At 43.6% G+C, this 16627-nt stretch overlaps 1 long non-coding RNA gene across 1 annotated transcript; it reads right to left on the reverse strand.

Moving 5' to 3' along the window:
* Positions 1 to 1782: 1782 nt before the first annotated feature.
* LOC308360925 lies at positions 1783 to 3825 on the reverse strand. The gene is made up of 4 exons (XR_013968538.1): positions 3776 to 3825; positions 3634 to 3660; positions 2220 to 2242; positions 1783 to 2093 (listed from the first exon to the last, which is right to left on the reverse strand). It is a non-coding gene; the product is annotated as an uncharacterized lncRNA (long non-coding RNA).
* Positions 3826 to 16627: the final 12802 nt, after the last annotated feature.

Consider the following 16627-nt stretch of genomic DNA (forward strand, 5'->3'; position numbering starts at 1 on the left):
GTCCTTCTGGAAGTTTCTCCCATCTCCACACAGGACCTCTAGAGCTAAGCCAGAGTGACCATCAGGTTCTTGGTCACATTTCTTACCAAGGCCCTTCTCCCCCAATTGCTCACTTTGGCTAGGTCACCAGCTCTATGAAGAGTTCCGGTTGTTCCAAACTCCTTCCATTTAAGAACTATAGATGCCAATGTGCTCCTTCAATGCAGCAAATAGTTTTTCTACATCCGTGCCTCGACACAATCCTGTCTCTCAGCTGTTTAGGCAGTGCCTTTGATCCAATGGCTTAGTTTTTGCTGTGAGATGCATTGTTGGCTGTGGGACCTTATATAGACACGTGGGTTAGGAAGTACTGTTTACTCACATCAGCATGTGACAACTGGACAGCAGCCAAGCAACTTTCAGGATTCTGAATTAAAAAAACAATGGCAAACAGTCAGCCACAGGGACTATAGCCAGTTTCTCTGGGCTGCTCTTTAAAGACAATAAAAGGCCGGCACAATTGCTGGTGCCTCTGTGAATGTGAAGTAGCTTTGGTAAAGCAACGGCATCGAGGTGCTTGCTGTGATGCAAGCACTCAGCCTCAAAGTGGTGAGATTTGGGCCTGCCTGAGAAAAGTGAACTTTTTCTGCCCTCCCTTAGCAGCTGGGTTGATTTATTTTTTCTTCAATGCAGCTGAACTATTCTCTGTCCTCACAGTTTTGTCTTAGATCATACTAATGCAAAATAATAACCTTGAGTTAGATTAAGAAGCAAAGTTCTGAAATACTAGTTGCACAATGATAGGTGCTACTCAGAAGGCCTTGTGCAAATGGTGTTTCTTTCAGTGTGTACTGAGATAACAGTCTAGTGAGCAAATCAGTTATGCATGACAGGCTCATTCCCCAGATATTTGTGGTTTTACTTTTTCTTTGAAAAGACAGTATCAGAGGTGAGCTTGCTAACATATGTACCGATAACAAATTCTGGATCCCTAATGTTGCTGACAACTGTCATCAGCTCAAATCTGTTGAAAAAATAGGGAACTACACAAATTGTATTACCTCAACAGACACTGCTTAGACCAGACAATTTTGGAAGCCTTGAAAATTATACATTAGCCTTCAAAGTACATACACATAAGAAATTCCATAGACTGACTGCATATGCTTTGATTAAAGCATACCATACAAGCCTAGTTGTCTTTCTCTAATGCTGACCTCAACACAGTGAACCTTTCTAGGCACATAAGTATGGCTCAATTTTAAATTGATCCACTGGACAACCAAATCAAAATCTACAAATTCATCTTTTATCTCAGAAAATGAAAATTATGTGAATGAAATTGCTTATTTGTAAGTTTATCTGCTTCACTTTCAACCACTTCTCTCAGCAGAGAATGTCTACCTTATATCTTAATGGTGCATTGAGCAAGATTTAGTGGCATCTAGCGGCAAGATTGCAACCGGCTGAACAGTCCTTTCATTCAAATATCCTAGATAAACTACGGTGGCAATCATTTGCCATAACACAAAAGGTGTCCATTCTGGGCTACTGTACAAACATGGCGGTGCAATACAGCAGAGCCATGGTTGGATGAACTACAGTCCTAGACATACATCGAAATATTTTCACGGCCCAATTTAAGCTTGGTGAAATTCCGTGCACTCTAACCCTAGAAACATTATTTCACCAACTGCATTGTGCTAAACCACATGTTAACTAAACCCCCACCAGTCCTACAATAAAACTGGAGCTTTCAAAACTAAATATGTACCATCGTAGTGGTAGAAATAGAGTACAGCCTTTCCCAAATCAAATTTCTTTATTCACGGAAATATAAACAAAAACAGCAACTTTGCTGAGCTGGCGGAAGTCCAGAATGTCCAAGAGAAGCCTTCACAGGCCAGCACATCACAAATAGAAGAGCCAGGAGATCCAACAAGGGTGCCCGCAACCTTCTGAGGAATGTAGAAGTCCTTCAAAAGGCCTCAGCTTGAGTTTCTGGAAAGGGTGAGGAGTCTGTGGGAAGGTCTAGGAGGAGCAGTTCCAGCTGCAGCAGAAGGGAAGCAGTTTACTTGGACCTCTGCCTCATCTTTCGCCTTTTGCGCTTCAGCCTAAGGACAGAAACAATCATTAGTTTCACAAGCATAAAGCAGGCCTAATCACATTGGCAAAATACTCCTGAAGCTTAACACATTAATTGATTTCTAAACATGCAGATGTAGTACAAAAGGACTCACCTACGCATACGCTTCTTCCTCCACTGGGGGGGACAAAAATAGAACACCATGGTTAGCAGCTCTATGGTTTGAGGTATTAATTACCTACAGCACTTTTCTAGGTCTACAAAAAGCTCACATGTCGAAAACCTACAATGTACACAGGGTCTACGCAACACTTATGTTCACGTTATTCATGGATACCATGTGTAGTCACATTGCATTAGCACCGCCATGTTTGTGTGAAACATGGTCACAGCGTTAAGCTGTGTGTCAATCACTACAGCAGGTGTCAACTTTAAGTCGTCTTAAAATGTGTAAATTTGACTTGACAACCCACAACTTCCAGAGAAAACCAAGGAAGATAGAAAACGCTCAACATGCCCGGGATCTGTTGTGCTGACGGCAAAGAAACCCCAAGCTACAATTGTAGTCCATCCCAAAGGATTTAGATGGTGGAATAAATGGTTGGCTTCAATCATAAAAGGACCCTAACCCTAGACTTGACCAGTAAAGACAATTTTATAGGATATGTAACAGAAGGATTCAAAGGCCCCACATCACAGATAAGTGAAAGATTGTTGAATTTGGAAAAGAAATCCATCCTCATGAGACATTTTTTAACAGTGGACCTGCATTTAGAAATTAACGTCAGAATGGTGCATTTGGGATAGATCATTGTAGAATCAGGCACCATTTTTTTCCTTTCTTTGAAACATAATGTATATTACCATAAACAATCATTACATGTGGCTTGAAAATGTTATGCCATCACAAATGCAATTGGTCAAATCAACTTGTAGTGCAGTGCTTGCATAAGAAAGCAGCATGTCAAAAGTGACAAGGTCCACGAGTATACAAGACGCCTAACAAGGGGAATGGCATTATTTATGTCTGATTAAAAAGGAATTCAAACCAGACACACAGGTTATCAAAATGTTTTGTGGCTGAGCAATTAGGACTCGTTTCTATTAAGTCCATCAGGAAGTGTCATCTGCTTTAAAGTTGTGAGGAGGGATGAAGAGGCCCATTCACGGTGGAGAGCAGAAGGAATTTTCTACCAAAGAACTTCATTCCCGACACAGCACTTGAAAGCTGTAGGGAGAGGGTCTTTGGTCCGAATCGGGCATAAAAATATCGCGGGAGGCTTTTTGAAAGTGACGTCGTACCCATGAATAAGGCTAGCATGCTAGTTGACTGGACAGTCATGTTCGCTTGCTTGTTAGCTACACCAACGCTATCTGGACATCGAGGACAAAACCACAAATATTGTGCACTAAATATCTTACAATACGTCTCGTCACTTTGCACGCACTTGCAGTTATTTGCGGTTTTCTTTTTTCATTGAAGCCTTCATGAACAGCAGACTAGCCAGTTGCGCTAACTACGGGTTGATAAAATGCACATGATTCTTTAAGGGAATAGATGATCTTACCTTCGCTCTCATGTTTGGGAGGAGTGCCTGTTGAACAAATAAATACAGTTCATAAATGTGTCGGATGGCATTTAATAATACAGGATACAACTGGATTCTTTTGAAAACCTACAAGGGAGTTCTATGGCGGCCATTTGCTTACCTCAAAAAGATGGGACTGACTCCAAGAGAACGCTAGCACGTGAATGAACGGTATTTATATGTTGTATGTCGTCATAAACTAGCGCGACACGAGATTCACCGCGGGAGTTGTAGTCGAATTTACAAACATGTCGCTTTGAAGTGCGTCGGCGTAGTCGCCGTATTGGTTCGGAAGTAAACAAAGATTGTGTATTGACAGATGCAGACTTGTAACTCGCTTTCGAAAAAAAAAAATAGATAGTTATACACAGGAGAACTTGAACATGATACTAGTTACTGGTTAAATCCAGTCACTGGGGGCGGATGTAATCATCTCTTTGCCAAAACATTGCCCATCTGAATAGCCACAGCCTCCTTCTGGAACATTTCAGGTTTCGTGGATGCTTCTGAATGTGATTGTGAGGCTTCTATTGAAGTTACTCTTCCAGATCCTTTCTTTCAACTCTCAACTTGAGTGAAGAAAGACTTTACAAACTTATATATTCTATATAATATAATTATATATTTATAAAGTCTCTCTCTCTATATACAGCCGCGGAAAAAATTAAGAGACCAATTCAAAATTATCAGTTTCTCTGGTTTTACTATTTATTGGTATGTGTTAAAGTAAAATGTACATTTTTGTTTTATTCTTATTCTATAACCTACTGGCAACATTCCTACCAAATTTCAAATACAAATTTTGTCATTTAGATCATTTATTTGCAGAAAAATGACAATTGGTCAAAATAGCAAAAAAGATGCAGTGTCTTCAGATCTCGAATAATGCAAAGAAAACAAGCTCATATTCATTTTTAAACTACACAATACTAATGCTTTAACTTAGGAAGAGTTCAGAAATCAATATTTGGTGGAATAACCTTGATTTAAAATCACAACTTTCATGTGTCTTGGCATGCTCTCCACCAGTCTTTCACATTGCCGTTGGGTGACTTTATGCTACTCCTGGCGCAAGAATTCAAGCAGCTCGGCTTCTTTTCATGGCTTGTGACCATCCATCTTCCTCTTGATCACATTTCAGAGGTTTTTTATGGGATTCAGGTCTCGAAATTGGGCTGGCCATGACAGGGTCCTGATCTGGTGGTACTCCATCCACACCTTTACTGGCCTGGCTGTGTGGCATGGAGCATTGCCCTTGTAACAGGTTAGAAAAGCTGTTAATAATTGCTCAAGATCTGTTACCTGTATTTCAGTTTCTTTTATTATTACTTTTATTTTGGTATCACACTGGTATTGGGGTCTCTGGTAGCCCCCCCTCTCTCCCCTTGTATTGTTTCTCTCTCCCCCCTTCCTCTTTCCTGTTTGTTTTATGCATGATTGAGGTAGGTGGTGAAGGATTAATGGGATGGATGAATCTGATAGATATTGCCTTTAAAACTAAGCATCTATCTTATTAAATAGCCTCTTAAAACATATTATTATTATATGTATTATAAATATAAACTAGTTATAGGAAATATCATTCTTACATATGTTTAATGTGGTTTTCCTTTTGTTACATGTGGGGGGCTAGCCTTTACAGTATAGGTGAAGCAAGCAGGCTGGAAACTATTTCTGTTGGTGTGTTTACAGGTGTGATACTGTTTTTAATTATCTTTCTTTACGTGTATATTTTTGATGTATATATTACATGTTTGTTTTTATTTTGCCTGTTTGTTTTATGCATGATTGAGCCTTTACAGTATAGGTGAAGCAAGCAGGCTGGAAACTATTTCTGTTGGTGTGTTTACAGGAATAAATTACCATCTTACAACAGTTGTCCACGAGATATTTTTTTATAACACAACGCAGAGATTTACACCGGTTACATTGGTGCCGTGACCGTCGGTTCATCCGATCTACGCTCGCTAGATCACCAGGACTGTTGCTACTGTCGCTGAAGCTACCGTTGCCAAGCTGCTGCTGATGCTACCGCTGCTAACCGCTACGTCTGCTGTCAACGAGCTCTGCTGCGGTATTTATCCTCTGTTTCACGCAACGTGCCTGAATTCTGACGTTAACATTCTAATGTTAGGTTGACACACTGCTTACGGTAGAATGTTATAGAGGGCAATTTTGTTTAATTTCATTGTCGTGAAAGTCTTTCATTGGTGATAATGGTTATATGTAGCCTATTGATTTTTTTTTCTTCTTAAAGCATCTTCATTTTGAATAACAAGTCAGTGTTATTTGGTGCTATTATCAGAAATTGCTTTCATTTAAAAAACGATTTTTTTTTCTGTGCTTGCATAATTCTTAGAATTTAATTGAAATGTCATTTGTAAGAATGAATGGTGTGTTTGTGTCTAGTGGGCTGGGGAGGGGATGCCATATGGGGTTAGATGGAGAGGCCAGTGATCCAAAGATAGGCCAGTTAGGTCTAGGCCCAGTGGCATGTTCAACCCCTATCACCCACATAGTGGGAAACACACAGGAGCAGGTAGCGGATCCTGATACTATTAGTTATACTACTGGCAGACATACAGCGCAGGCACATGACACAAATTATACAATGCAGAACTTTATGCCCAGCACTCATTCAAGCCCAGCAAATGCCACAACTACACAGACTTGCTCAGGAGGCTGTCTGGATGCCTCAAGACTGAATGTAGTTGTCCAAGCAGACGCTAGACCACCCCCGTTCTTCAGAGGTGACCACACTGACACATGTACTGTCCATGAGTGGGAGGATTTAATGCAAAGTTACATGCGAAGACGCAAATGCGACACTCCTGAAAAATATGATGTGATAACTAGCAGACTTATGGGGAAAGCCAGGGACATTGTTAAGGTTTCGCTGCGCAGCAACGCAGAAGTTGACCCCTACAGCTGCCCTACTGTTGTCTTTGACATCCTCAAGCAGAATTTTAGCGATCTCCCATACTCTAGCATGCCCATGGCTGACTTTTATAGCACACTTCCTAGAATGCGTGAGAGTGCATTAGATTACTGGGTGCGATTGAACAAGGCTATTGATATTGCTGATGAGTGCCTCCGCAGACAGGGCAAACGTGTAGAAGACGTGTGCGCTGAAGTTGTGATGATGTTTGTTACTCATTGCCCAGACCCCCATTTGGCCATGTCTTTCAAGTACAAATCAGCTAGAAAATGGACAGCCTCAGAGGTCCAGGAGCGCTTAGACGAGCATCAGAGGGATTTGAGGCGTGGGAAGTCAGTGAGCCAGCATTCTTCATCCATTTACAGTGCCCCCCCTGTTGCAGTCAGTCAGTCCACTGCAGAATTCAATACTTTTTCCGAACAGGCAGAGCTGATGGGTCCTGTGCTTCGCCAGCCGCCAGCAGCTGTATCAACGGCTGTGAACCATGCAGAGGAAGAGCCAGGTATGCGTGAAGTGGTAGGCATGCTGAATAAAGTCCTCACACTGTGCTCCACCCAGTCGCTGTCACAACATGTTCAGCCCCTGTACCGTCAGCGCCCCGCCCGGCCCTCTGTGTCCTCTCCCTGTGAGGTATGCAGCAGCACTGACCACTCCACCTTCAGCCACTGTAGACTGCTGAAGCTCTGTTGTCATTGCTTCCAAGCTGGCCACATTAAAAACAACTGTCCTAGTGCCTCTCGTCCAGCAGCGGCGCCCGCAAAGCCCAGCCACATGCCATCAAACTAGGTAGCCCACGCTGCGAGAGGGCAAGCGTGGGTGGCAGTAATGAAGCCCTCAACAGGAAACCAGACCTGCTTTCAATCTACAGTGCTAATCGTCGACTCTTGCCAGCAGACCAGGTGCCGATTCTCATTGGCACGCAGAAACTCAAAGGATCAAGTGAGCTGTTTTATACACCAGTGCTGGTGAGTGGCAAGGTCACTTTGAGAGGAATGTTAGATTCTGGGTCCATGTCTTGTACACTCAGTGAAGAGGCAGAGAAGACACTTCAGGCTGCTGGGGTTCTGCCCAGTGCTCAGCCTATCCCTGGTAATGTGGTGATTGTGGGCTGTGGTGGCAAGAAGACCTACCCGAAGTGCTTCTATGACCTCGAAGTTGAAGTGTATGAATCAAAGTTCATTGTACCTACCTTAGTTGTTCCGGGCCAGAGAGATGACTTCATAATTGGCACTAACGTGATAAAGCCTGTTCTACATGACATGAGAAAAAGAAAAGACTACTGGCGGCTCCTTTCTTCCAAGAACGATGACCCTGAATGTGACCGTTTCCTTGAGCTACTGAGCAGTGTGTCCAGGTGGGAGGGTACAGGTGAGTGCGACAAAATTGGAACAGTGAAGCTTGCGCGTAGCGTTACACTGCTTCCACAACAGGAGCACCTAGTGTGGGGGAGGCTGCCTGGCGATGTTCCTGTGTCCCCTGGGTGTACCATCGTTGTTGAGCCTACTTCAGCACGCTCTGCGCCGAAGAACATTCTTGTTGGCAAACTTGTCACTGCTATGTGGGGCGATCGTTGGGTTCCGATGAAGATCCTCAACCCGACATTGGATCCCATCACACTACGTCGCAACGCAAAGATAGCTGATGTTTCCCCCTGTCTGGCAATGGAAGACTTAAACATCACCCAGCGAATGTGTCGGACTCAGGACGAGGCCCCTGTTCTTACGCTGTCAGGTAGCAAGCCCACTGATCCTGTCCAGGCGTTGAAGGAGGCTGGTTTGGGCGATATCGACTTGGAGGGCTGTGAAGTTTCCTCTGCTGATAAGGCCAAGCTCGCCGCCCTACTCTTGGAGTTTAGTGACATCTTCTCCAAAGACTCCCTTGACTGTGGTGAGGCCAAAGACTTCGTTCACAGAATCCACCTTTCAGATGACCGCCCTTTTCGACTTCCCTATCGACGTGTCCCACCAGCACACTATCACAAACTGAGACGGGTGCTGAATGAGATGGAGGAGCGCGAAATCATCAGGAAATCTGTTAGTGATTATGCCTCTCCTCTAGTCATGGTCTGGAAGAAGAATGGGGACCTGCGGATCTGCACAGACTTCAGATGGTTGAATGCCAGAACCGTTAAAGATGCCCACCCTCTCCCCCATCAGTCTGACTGCCTTGCCGCGCTTGGGGGCAATGCTCTTTTTAGCACAATGGACTTAACGTCTGGATTTTACAATGTTCCCCTCCATGAAGCTAGCAGGAAGTTCACTGCCTTTACTACGCCACTGGGGTTGTATGAATACAATCGTTTGGCTCAAGGCCTCTGTAACAGTCCTGCGTCCTTTATGAGGATGATGATTAGCATTTTTGGTGATTTAAATTTTTCCAGTCTTCTTTGTTATTTGGATGACCTGCTCGTCCTTGCCCCATCTGCTGACGTGCAACTGGACCGTTTGAAAGTTGTATTCAGCCGTCTTCGGGCCAACAATCTGAAACTTTCACAAAAGAAATGCTACTTTCTGAGGCAGTCAGTTAAGTTTTTGGGACATATGGTAGACAGAAATGGGGTCTCTGTGGATATGGAAAAGGTCGCTGTGATCTCATCTTTTGTCAAGGGTGACTTGATGGAATCAGATGGCTGCACCCCATCTCAGAAGAGGATAAGGTCATTTTTGGGCATGGTCTTATATTACCAGCATTTCATCCCCAATTGTTCGTCTATAACAAAACCTCTGTTCAGTTTGACTGCTGGCTGTAAGCGTAGGGGCAGAGCGCCTAAAGCTGGTAAAAGTGGCACTTTCCGCCGACTGGTTCCACAAGACTGGACAGCTGCATGTGACAAGGCCTTTGATGACCTGAAGTCTGCGTTGGTTGAGTGTGTGGCCCTTGCCCATCCTGATTTTGAGAAGCCTTTTATCCTCTGCACTGATGCATCTCTTGACGGCATAGGCGCTGTTCTCTCACAAGTCCAGGATGGTGAAGACAAAGCAAGACCAGTGGCGTTTGCAAGCAAGTCACTCAGCCGTTGCCAAGCCAACTACCCAGCACACAGACTAGAATTTCTGGCACTGAAATGGGCAGTGTGTGATAAGTTCAGCCACTGGCTCAAGGGCAGCCAGTTCACCGTATGGACTGATAACAATCCACTCACGTACATCATGACAAAGCCCAAACTGGACGCCTGTGAACAGCGCTGGGTTGCTAAATTGGCCCCATATAACTTCAAGATCAAGCATGTTCCAGGCAGATTGAACGTTGTTGCTGATGCACTGAGCAGGGACCCTTTTGTCAAGCCGATGAGCCAGCGCCTGCTTTCAGAACCATACAGCCGTCTGATAGAGTGTGCAAAGGATCTTGGAGACGGATTCATCCAAGACGTCTTCCGCTTGACTAGTCAGCCACAGGCACTTAGCTCCATGGATGTGTCTCCAGCCAGCTCCCGCGCATCTCTCTCAGAAGATGAGGTGTCTACACTACTGGACAGCCACAGTGACTGGGAGTCTGCTTCGCGGCTCAGAGCTATGTCGGTGGCAGAACATTTGTCTGATGTGGTCTCTGTTGGCCAGCCTGCTCTGCCTGTCTTGTCCTTGCAAGATCTGCAGACTCACCAGCATCATGACGCAAACATCGCAGCTGTCATCCCTTATGTTGAGCGGAGAAGGAGGCCGTCATTCCGGGAGCGATGCAGAGAGAGTCAGTCCACTCGTCAGCTGCTTAGACAATGGGACAGACTAGTTTTGCGAAACAGTGTGCTGTATAGAATCTGTAAAGACCCCCTGACCAACTGCAGGCGTTTTCAGTATGTCTTGCCTGATGCACTGAAGTGCGAAGCTCTGGCTGGAGTCCATGATCATGCCGGTCATCAGGGTCAGGCCCGCACAGTCCACCTCGCACGTCAAAGATTCTTCTGGCATGACATGGAGAGGGAGGTCCGTGATTACGTCAGAAAGTGTGGCAGGTGTGTCCTGAGCAAGACGCCTGAGCCTGCTGCTCGAGCCCCATTGGAGAACATAAAGACCACTTGCCCACTTGAACTCGTCTGCATTGACTTCTGGTCTGCAGAAGATCATAACAACAAGTCTGTGGATGTCCTTGTGATCACGGACCACTTCACAAAGCTAGCCCAAGCGTTTCCCTGTCGGGACCAGACAGCAAAGAAAGTGGCTAAGACGCTGTGGGACAAGTTTTTCTGTGTCTATGGTTTCCCTGAACGCATCCACTCTGACCAGGGGACGTGTTTTGAGAGTGAGCTGATTGCTGAGCTTCTCCGACTTGCTGGCGTCTCAAAGTCTCGCACCACCCCCTACCATCCTATGGGGAATGGTGGGACCGAGAGGTTCAACAGGACGTTGGGTAGCATGCTCCGTTCCTTGCCTCCGAGACAGAAGCTCAAGTGGCCTCAGATGATCCAGACCATGACATTTGTCTATAATTGCACCTCCCATGAGACAACTGGTTTTGCTCCTTTTTATCTGATGTTTGGCCGTGTACCGCGTCTGCCAGTGGACCTGATGTTTCAGAGTGTTTTGACAGACGATACGGTGTGTGACTATGATGCCTTTGTAGATTCTCTGCTAAAAGACCTCAAGTCTGCAATGTCTGTTGCCCAGAAGCATACAGAGACCAAGCAGAAACACCAGTCGGATCAGTACAACAAGAGAGTGAAAGGTCAGTCGTTGTCAATAGGAGACCGAGTGCTGATGGCGAATAAAGGCTGCCGTGGGAAGCGCAAATTAGCGGACCGATGGGGAGACAACATCTTCACAGTTGTTGCCGCAAAGCCAGATATCCATGTTTACAGAATTCGTGATCCTGGGGGAAAGGAAAGAGTAGTACATCGGAATCTGCTGTTGGATGTAAACTTTCTTCCTCTTAGTGGCCAGCTTGATGCAAGCTCAGCAGAGAACAATGAGCCTGATGGAGATTCTGTGCACGATGGTCCTCACTCTGTCCAAGCAGCCCTCAGTGACATGGAATCCTCCTCTCCCTTAGATGACGCCATCTCCGTTCCTACTGCAGACGTTGAGGGACGTACCTTGTCATGGGTCTCGAAGCACTCAGATGTCGCAACCCAGGTGTCGGAAGACCTGACTGAGGATCCAGGATTGGCCCAGGCCCCTTCGGACTCCCCTCCTGAGCATAGTCTGTCTGATACATCTAGTAGCCCTGACATTAGTTCATCCATGCAGTCACCCATTCCCACACTGCAGCCGACACTCCCACAACATGCACCTCACAGGTCTAGGTTTGGTCGAGTTATCAGGCCTGTGTTCAGGTTAATCGAGTCTATGGCTCAGCTTCAGTCAGTTTTGAATGACGATGTTCCTGACAGATTTGTCATCAATGTTTGATTTGTGTGTCTCATGACACAGTTGGTTAACCCGGTTAGTGATGGGTTGTGAAGTTGTATGTTTCCCTCAGGTGCGAATATGCAATGTTGTGAATCTTTCCCATCATGGCATGGTAGATAGGCATTAGTGTTTGGGGTGTATACGGCATCCCTTCTTCCTATGGGGTTTCTAATGGCCTGAATTGTCTGTGTGGGGAGGTTGCAGATATTTGCGCAATTCTGAGGGGGTAAGTGTAACAGGTTAGAAAAGCTGTTAATAATTGCTCAAGATCTGTTACCTGTATTTCAGTTTCTTTTATTATTACTTTTATTTTGGTATCACACTGGTATTGGGGTCTCTGGTAGCCCCCCCTCTCTCCCCTTGTATTGTTTCTCTCTCCCCCCTTCCTCTTTCCTGTTTGTTTTATGCATGATTGAGGTAGGTGGTGAAGGATTAATGGGATGGATGAATCTGATAGATATTGCCTTTAAAACTAAGCATCTATCTTATTAAATAGCCTCTTAAAACATATTATTATTATATGTATTATAAATATAAACTAGTTATAGGAAATATCATTCTTACATATGTTTAATGTGGTTTTCCTTTTGTTACATGTGGGGGGCTAGCCTTTACAGTATAGGTGAAGCAAGCAGGCTGGAAACTATTTCTGTTGGTGTGTTTACAGGTGTGATACTGTTTTTAATTATCTTTCTTTACGTGTATATTTTTGATGTATATATTACATGTTTGTTTTTATTTTGCCTGTTTGTTTTATGCATGATTGAGCCTTTACAGTATAGGTGAAGCAAGCAGGCTGGAAACTATTTCTGTTGGTGTGTTTACAGGAATAAATTACCATCTTACAACAGTTGTCCACGAGATATTTTTTTATAACACAACGCAGAGATTTACACCGGTTACACCCTGCTGGAAAAAACACTTCTCAGAGTTGGGGAACATTGTCAGAGCAAAAGGAAGCAAGTTTTTCTTCCGGGACAACGTTGTACTTTGCCTGGCTGAGGTTTGTAAAAGATCATAAGGATTGAACCAAAGCGGACTGGAGGTTCTTCTAAGTTCGTCTTCTCTGATGAGTCTGTACTAAAGACGTTGGTTAGCTAAGCTAACAGTGGTAAATTCACGGCTAGTTAGCACAAGCAAGCTGTATAGCGAGCTAGCGTCTGTATGCTACCGACTTTTGCAAGTTAGCAATTAAATAAACGATTGAAATTACAACAGAACTGTCTGTCACATATGACATCCCATTACATTTTCTTTATTCACGAATCAGCAGTACTGTACATTGATTCTTTCAGCACTGCAAGCTGACAGTAGGCTTGTCTCCAGTTTGTTTTTGGCTTCTCAAATGCTTTCAAACCGATTATTTCCTCACTATGGAGCGGGAGATGGGCAAACACACTTAGATCAGAGCGGACTCATGGACTCAACCATTTTACAGGGGAGGGGGAACTTAAAGATTTTAGAGCAAGTTACCAAAGAGATCAACCGCTTAAGTAGCAAAAATATAATACCATTCAATACATTTAGAGTTTATTACAGGAGACACTTCTGACAACACTTCTGACAACCAGATCTAGGGTGGCCACCGGGGTGACCAATGTCATTTCAGAGGTGGCCCTGGCCACCCTTGGCCACCACCTAGAATCGCCACTGCTCCCTAGATGGATATTTTAAATACACCCCATGATCTATATAAATTAGATTGATCATATCCACTTTTATGAGTTTTGTCTTCCCTCTTCCGTATAGACATTGGAAGTAGGGGTGCAGGGGGTCCCCCATAGTCAGCTTCCAAGCTCTAAGCGTTTTTTATTATTTTTAAAATAAAGTATTGGTGCTTAGATGTCAGACTTTCATTTCTGCTTTTTTCACCATAAAGAATAAATGTTGTTATTGCCTATGATGTCTTTGACAGAAATGATCATGTAGACATCACGTATCACATGTTGGAACTTTTGATGCATGTGAAACACATCCACCATACTGGGTTTAAGTTATAAACCATACAAAGATGTCATCTTTTATCAGTTCATAGTAGATAGAGTAGCTGTCACAAAGGACACTATTCTGTTTCTATTTCATCTCTATTAACTCTTTTTTTTTAGTATATATTTTTAACAATGCCTTAATAATACTGTATATCAGTTAACTTAGAACAGTGGTGCCAGGGTTACGGCCCACGGAACGCACTCGGCCTGATTGTACATCACATCCGGCCCACGTATGATTAGGGGAGAATTTATTTTTGAATTTAATTTTTATCAAAAAAAATGTATCAGTGTAATCTATCAACTGTACATCACATTCGGCCCGCGGGTGATAAGGGGAGAATTCATTTTTTTAAAAACATTACATTTTCGCTGGAATCGTTCAGTTGGTCTGTTGCTGCTTCCCGCCTCAGCTGAAGCAGCCCAGGTAGTGCTGATCGAGATGTCGTTTTCAAAAAAGAGGAAGGTTGACACTGAAGGTCGCATCTTTCAGGAAAGATGGAAGGAACAGTATTTATTTTGGGAAGTAAAGTCAGTATTTGGCCTTTTCACTCCGAAAGTATAATCCGGCCCCCTGAGATCTCACTTGAAAAAAATCTGACCCCCTGTCCAATTTCACCCTGGCATCCCTGACTTAGAATTTAGTTTTTGTTAAATTCAAACTTAACTGATAAACTTGATTTGGTTAATGGAAAATGTATTACCCTGACATTTATTATTAATGTTTTAAGCAAACACCCCTCTCAGCCAGAGCCAATGATGAAGTGTTTGTTATGGTTTCCACCTGGGTATTCAAATCAAATTGCTTGTCCAGTAAATGCACTCAGTGATTTTCCGAACGCCATGTTCTACTGAGTGTTCTATGTTCTATTGTAGTGCTTGCCCAGTGATTATCCTCACACCACAAAGTTTACTTCAGAAATGAAACTCATTTCAGACGACTGGAAAACAGGGCTTGCATACCACACCAGACTATTCAAATCAAAACTGCGGCCATACGCAGCCAACATTTTCCACTTGTCACTATAGCCTTGCTATGCTATGCAGTATATGCAAATACAGTTAGTGCTTTAAAGTAATCAGACATACATTTGACCTACAGTGAGCACTTAAGCTTTATTGACGCATGTACAGTCTTGTAAGTATGCACTTAGTGATTTTCCTCATGCCACAAAGTTTACTTCAGTGATCAGACTCATTTCACACGACTGCTAAACAGGCCGACAAAACAGACATAAATCCAGGTGGAGATAACTTACTCCCAATAAACGATATAATCCCATGTTCAAAGCAACAATACAGCCTTTGCTTATGGCCTTTATCTGCTACACGGCTGTGGTTCCTCTGCTTATGGCCTGTATATGTGTGGACTGTTACATGTCTGGACAGCCTCTGTTTATGGCCTGTATATGTGTGGACTGCTACAAGGCTGTGCACATGAGACTGAAGCACCCAAATACAGAACTGCATCCTGTGCACTGGTATTTGGCTTGGTTTGACGTTATTCTATGGGATAATCCCTAACCCTTTCCTAATGCTAATGTGCCATGTAGGAAATATACAGGGGTTTTATTGGTCATTATGGTTCCAAAATGTTTACACTGGAGCCACATCAGTGGTTAAGGGCAAAAATGAGATTGTTGTAAGAAGTGAATTGTGTTTTATTGTGTCCACATACAGCTCCTTGATGTATCTACGTATATGAAACTACAATAGAAATTTGAGTTGACTTGGCCTTGATTCTGGTGTGACCCCCAAAATATGTTACTTTAACTGTATAGCTGTATAAGACCAACAGATAGGAGACCTGGCCTTACTGACTTAATGCTTGGTATTTCATCTGGTCACTGTGTCATTAGGGTATGTTGAGAATAAATCACTTCACTGACATAAGAAAATAAGTCAGCCTTGTTTGTTGGGGCTTGCTAACCACACCAGTATGGAAAAGGGGCGCATTCGAGGAGTATTCAAATCAAATTGGTCTCTATGGAAACAGGTGCACTCAACACCTTTTGCTCTGGCCTCAAACTCTGTCAGCATGACGGGAAACGCCACAGACATTCAGAAGGAGTCACTCTGGGAAAATGGGTAAGTAGAAGGGTCTGTTCTGACAGATACACGGTTCTTAGAGAGAATATGAGAGTGGGAGAGAGAGAGGGAGAGAGAGAGAGAGAGAGAGAGAAAGAACAAATGGAGAAAGGAGTAAAAGGTAAAATATGTTACAGTTAAATATCAGGATGTTTCCCTTTTTAACTCTGAGCTCTTTGCTTGAACACTTGAGAACGGTCATTTGTCCGTTTCAAGACACCTCTGGGGCTGTCCAAAAGAGATTGTGTCTTGTATTGGACTCTCATCATAGCGGTTACTTTTGATTTCTGTCTCTGTTGCAAACATACAATATGCAAATGTTTATTTTTGTTTGCATGAACAGTTTTTGTTATTGAGCTTTATATTTGCTAGTGTCAGTTGGTGTTATCATGTTGACTAGTGTATTCTGATCTGCTCACGGATAAATTGTCTGGGTCCCCAATCTTCTCCAGCAACACCAACAGCGCAGGAGCTTGGCTGAGAGGCCCTTATCTGAATGTTCCCCTGCATTTGAATGTGTTCTGTCATTTAGCCTATTGGTTAAACAATATATTCTGGTTTCATAATGACTGCAGGGTATGTGTCCTCAAACACCACCAGCATCACCAACAGCACGG

The sequence above is a fragment of the Sprattus sprattus genome (genome assembly GCF_963457725.1).
Source record: "Sprattus sprattus genome assembly, chromosome: 2".
Lineage (NCBI taxonomy): Eukaryota > Metazoa > Chordata > Actinopteri > Clupeiformes > Clupeidae > Sprattus > Sprattus sprattus.